Below are 6,555 nucleotides of genomic sequence, written 5' to 3' on the forward strand. Positions count from 1 at the left end.
GCCTCGACTCGAGATCTGCAGTTTAAACAGTTTTATAGTGAGAGATAAATGTGTTTCCAATTAAGAAAAATATAAAACTCACACTGCGTTACATTTCGAAATAATTTAATTAACACTTTTATTATTATTAATTATCTGTAAAATTTATCTTAATAACTATACTATTAAATTAATGTACATTTAACAAAAAAGGTCTTTTATTTTTTATTTATTTTGTAAATTCGAAATATTTCCAAAATTGAAATATAATAAATAAGAATATTGATGTTGTTTTGTTTTAAGGATATGAGTAATGTAGTATTAATACATGTTGCATATCTTTTGAAATACAGTTAACTGTCGGAGACAAAATTTTCGTTTCGATAATTTCATATGATTATTCCATATTCGTTTTTTTTGTAAGTATTGTAGATGTCCGAAATTTGAATAATGTAGGACAAGTGGTCTTGACAATTCGTTTGCCTTGATTCTTATTGTATTAAGTTGTTTTATTGCTTATACAGAGGTGACAGGGTGACTTTTTGCAATAATTTTAACCCCCATATCCATATGTTTATCAAAAAGTGAACCATTTTTGAGTTATCAGGTTTTTCAGCTTTTTTCAAAATTTGTCAAAAATGCAGCTTCAAAAATTTATTAAGGAAAAAATATATCAATAAAAATTTATTTTTTTTCATCTGATTTATAAAAACGAATAAATAACTGGATATTTGTCTATATTTAAAAAATCATTATCAGCCCAAATTTAAAAATGGGCGATATTATTTCAATAGCATTTTAATTTTTTTCCACAAAAATTCCTTAAAAATCAAAAAAATCAACAGAGCATAGTATTGTTCTTAATATTAAGATAATAATTAAGAAAAGATATAGATAAGTACAAAGGATCGTATGTGTGTCAGCATCACACTAAACAAATGAAATTATGGAATTTAAATAATGCAATTTTAAAATTATTTAATAATGCAACAACATAATTTTAAATGACTGCACAAATCGGATGAGACATCTCGAAAGAAAACTAGACCGTTCTAACAAAAGGTCTTTTTATATAATACAACAGACGTATTTAAAAATATCACTTCTTTGTTGTCCTAAGAACTTATTCACTTAACCTATATACTTTATAAATGTCATTGTTGTTATACACACAACAATGGCTTTTCCTTTATCAGCCAATATGTATACATAACGTACGTACTCGTATATCCGTCGATATTAGTTTCAAACAGATTGTTTTAATCCGATTACGTAGCCAGAAATGTTATTTATCCCCATTGTTGCTGTAAATCATCTTAAGATAAATACATAATCTTATTATGACTTTATTAAGAGTAATAGAACTTGTTTGTAATAAGTTTTGTTTAGGGATGTTAGTAGAAAGTAGTAACTTGTAAATGTTCCCTGTTGGATTAAGGCCTCCTTTTAAGAATATGCACCTTTGCTATTTTATGTTATGTATACAAATTAAGCAAATAAAAAATATTGTTCCACCAAATAAAAGTACTCAGTGTTGATATGTTTCGGTTTGATCAGTGAGTGAGCCAGTGTAACTACAAGAACAAGGGACGTAACATACTAATTTAAGCGGTCGATGGTTCATTGGCGACGTAAGGGTATGATTAGTATTTCGCAACTGCTAGTAGGTAGTTCTCATATTTATTAGAACACAAACGTTTTATTTGAACCCTTATTTTACTCACACGAAGCTGGGAACGATAACCAGTAGATTATATCTATAGATATAATTATTGATGTATTTTGTATGATGGAATCTGTTCTGTATAATAATATGTATATATTTAGCACTCCCAAATGTATATTGCTGTGTAATAGACAATTTAACGACCTTAGTATCAAATCTATTTGAACTATGATTTATTAGATTGTATTTGAAATATGACTTACAAGATCCTAAACTTTGTATTTCAGTAAGTAACTAGCGGGGACGTTTCCAAAGATAATAGCGATACTACAAAATACCAAGATATTATGATACACAAACTAATAGATGATGAATAGATTTTGTATTGTATTATGTTGTTAAATGAATCTATCTTCATATCACTCGTTTGAGAAAAATATTGAACTTATAATAAGTTAATAATATAAAAAAAAGTGCAATCAGCAGCATGTAACCTTTGGAATTGCTTACGAGCTACTGTGTTTACTTATTATTGTCTATTGAACATGATGAAAGTTTTTCTATTCGTATTATTTTAGCGAAATCATTGAAGCGATATTTTTTCATACGTTTTTAAATCTAAATTCTATGTAAGATACTCAAAATGACTGTATCAATATGATTCCATGGCTAAAACATGTTGTAAATATCTTTTGAGATTACAAATTAAATTCCAGGAAAGTTCCAACGTGAAAGAAAATATTTCAAGATAAAATACATTTATCGCAATTTTAAAATATTTATACCATAAGCTTGTGGTTAAGGAGAGCTAATCATTTTTGTTCTGTTTAAAAAAAAAGTTTAAACAAATATAATGTGATTTTTCAACAAAGTGTAAAGGTATGTGGGTGTTCAAGTATGGCTTGGATTATTACAGTTAAAAAAGAATTCGAGGAAATTTGATGTGGGCACTTGACTAATTCTTAATGAACTAAATATACGCGGCACAAAGATTTATATTTATTATAACACGATATCATATTTATGAATTTTCACTCGAATGAATAAATATCAGTTTAAGTAAAGTCTGTTGTCAATGCTTCCATGGATGGTACTTTAATTTCTTTACGGGAGATAAAATATTTTATGATCCGTAATGGTCAGTAAAATGCACCTTTTTTTAGCTTAGGTCGTAATCACGCCATTTATATTTTTTATATTTTTATTCAAGTAATTACTTTCAACGTATATTACTTGAGTTTAAGCGCGAAATGTTACTCACATGTCTCTCAAAGTATATATTGTATAATATGTATGATAGTTTTATCTTTTCCAAGAGTTGACTTTTATGTATGACGTTATGTACTTTAGAACGATTAATACTTACTACGGATTTTACCGAGAAGATCCGTTTTTAGAATCTTTATAGTTAAATCAAAAATTTACTTTATGAAAAAATCTATACGCCAAATAAATACAGTTTTCGATTTAAATAAACATAGTATCAAACATTTCCATGCATTTCGTTAAACACATGTACTATATAAAAAGATTTTCTTTTGGCTTGTCTTAAGTAAATATAAATGTGTCTATTTTTAACATAAACTGCACTACCATATTAATCTAAGTCTAACGTTAGTTTTACCAAACCAAAAGCTGGCTCTTGAATTTTTAACCCTATATAGGGGTACAGCTTTATCATATACCACTGCTTACTTTGAAACGGATTCTTATTTAAGTACATCCGAACATATTATTCAAAACACCCGCTTTAAACGCAAATCGTAAAATTAGTAAATAACGATGAAATACCTATTATGAAAATAGAGATCTTTAAACTTAAACCTATGTTCGTGTTCATGCATGTAAATTGCAAAATTTTATTAAAAATGTGTCGCTTAACTGCTCTCAAAAAATGTAGATATTGCCGTTTTGGCATGCCTTTATTTTTTCTAAAACATTACACTAATAATGGCTGAACGATGAGTGAAAGAGACAGCGCTACTGTGATAGCACGTTGTATCAACAAAACAGTATTGTTAAAAAAAACTGAAACGTGTTAATTATTATAAATGTCACATGTTACCGAAAGAATGAGAATGTGTTCTTATGATGCAACATTTAACATGATGAAACTTTTTCGAATACTGAAATGGAGTTATAATTATTTGTAGATGTTCCATTGGTAATAAGAAACAAATAACTATTTATATTTATTTTTTTAGTTCGGATGTATAAACCGTGAACATGTAAATTTCAAGAGAAAATTAAAAAGAGAATACATGATTTCAGATATTCTTGAGATTTTTTTACAAATCAGTAGTCTAATTCATGTAAACTGTGGACTTTTAACAGTATTTTAAAAGGCTATTTGGAATAAGTATTAAAACAAATAAGAATCATTGATGATGTTATTTCATTTAGTGACATATTTGGAACGAATGAACCCCAATACGCCAAAAACAGTAGCGCTAAAGTTTTTCATTTTGGATATTGTTGTGTGCATGTCAATACGTGATGGGGAACGAACGGAAACAAACTTCTCATTTTATTCAGTAACAGTTTCGAGTTTTATGAAAACACTGTTTTTTGATTGACTGAGCACTTGGTACAATAATATTGAAACAGCAGTAAATACAAATTGAATTCCAACAGGAGCCCAAGATGAATTAGAAACTAGACAGCTAATAATAAATAATAATAATTTTTATGTCATTTTATTATGGGAAATTTAATTTGGGTACGTTTGTGTCGAAATTAAAATTTGTATGCTTTTATCATTGAAATACATATTTGAAGGAGGTTTTGATTTAAGATCTATAAACAGTCCGTATGGAAGTTTTTAAAGAATATAACTGTTTTCAATGTCACCAGACATACTCCATAGAAATACAGTGACTCAGTAACTTTACAATAGCTAAAGTTTTAATATGGGTTCATTGCCACACTTGGTACCAAGAAAGCCTTTGTTTGCCGTTTAAGAAACACTTTATGTGTTTAGTTTAGATAATATAGAAATTAAGACATCGTTTGAGTCTGTAACAGTAAATAATGTTCTAAGATCATTCAATAGAAATGCACAATATTGCACGTATTTCTCATTTATTTTTTTCTTCCTTGTAATGACAATACTATAAATTTACCAATTCATAAATCAAATCAAAATATTCTTTATTCAAGTAGACTCTTACAAGCACTTTTGAATCGTCATTTAACAACTACATTAAGTGAAGCTACACATGGTCCGGGAAGTATATTCTACCGAGAAGAACCAGCAACAAAATCTATAGTTAGGGGAGGCCCGGGCAAAACGCATATGTTAAGGGAGAGTGATAAAATAAAATACAAGTTCATAATCAATGTAACTCTTTTTACTTTTAATTTGTACTTTGTTTCATAATCTTTGGAAACAGCAATAAAAAAAATGAAACTCTAACGATTTTGCCTCTTAAATTGAGAAAAAACAAAAAGTATCTATTATCCGTTTTGCCCGACCCCTCTGGGCAAAACGGATATGCCATAAGGGCAAAAAGAATAACATAAAATAAAACAATCAGTCTTCGCATTCATCGCAGAAATGACTTCCAACACCTGCGTATGATGTACAATTTTCGTGTGCCCAATTTTGGCACTGGCTACACTGAATCCAATCTTCAACAAGCGGTTCAGTATATTTCTCGGCACACACCAAACAAAATAAATCAGCTTTAGTTTTAGCTTTGGAAGATGTCTTTGTCCTTTTAGTTTGGCTGTGACCTGGTAATTCAGTCTTCTTTATCTTATTCTTCTTAATTTTGCTGGAACTTGCTAATTCAGATATATTGGTCTTCTTTTTATTTACTTTTATATATTTAGCAGCTTGCTCAGCTTTAACTGGAGTTGATGTTAATATCTCCGATTTTTGTCTCTTATTTTTGCGATTTGTTTTGGGAGCAGCCATTGTTGGTATGGGTCTGATCTGCAATGGTGTAATTGGCGGTCGACTCGTGCTGCTCTTAACACCTGTTTCGTCCATGTTATAAATTGTAGTCGCATCAAATTTGTATTTTTCTAGTCCCAAGTCCCAAAAATTTTTATAAAATAATTCCACCTGAGGCCTGTTGAAACCTCGAGTTCTTGCCAATGATGTCGGTTCGGGTGCTCGTAGGACAATTTCTGGGTGTCGGCGCTTAAACCCAGCAAACCAGTCATCACCAGCTTTGCCATTTTTAAACGGATGAGTAATATTATTTTTTCTGGCATACTCAAACACTAGATCTAAAAATTCTGAACGAGTCAATCCAAAGAAAAGACTGTCTAATTTTTTTAAATATGCACACAGATCTTCCTCTTGTTCTGGCGTGAAAACAGGTATATATCTGCCCAATTTTTTCGAGACACTTCCTGATTTTAGGTGTCGATGTAAAGTAGTAAAAGGAATTCCTAATTTTTTTGCGGCAGAATTTATAGATTTTCCTTCTTCTTTAACCAATTTTGTAGCTCGCTCTAGCGATTCTTCTGACCACGATGCTCTCGCAGTTTTTCTTTTATATTTGAATACCATCTGAAAAAGATTTCCGAAATAAGTGAACATTCTTTTACCGGGCAAAGCGGATAACTATTCCTTTTGCCCATATTCGTTTTGCCCACGATGCCATTATTAGGATTCAAAAATGATTCAAATGTGATTTGAAGCTTAGGAAAAAAACTAATATCACAAATTATACTTAAACAAATATGCTGTCGAACAAAAAAAATATTATAAACAAACAAAACATACATAATAAAAAAGTTGATACACATACCTTTGCAAAAATCGTAACAAAACTGCAGAAATTCTTTTTTTTTGTCTCAACAACAAACGAGCACCTGTATTGTTTTAGTCAAACTGTCATGGCGTGGCCGAACACGTGCCGGAATCATGGCCGACAGATCAAAGCGCCATCTATTGC

This window comes from Vanessa cardui, chromosome 6 (genome assembly GCF_905220365.1).
Source record: "Vanessa cardui chromosome 6, ilVanCard2.1, whole genome shotgun sequence".
Classification (NCBI taxonomy): Eukaryota; Metazoa; Arthropoda; class Insecta; order Lepidoptera; family Nymphalidae; genus Vanessa; species Vanessa cardui.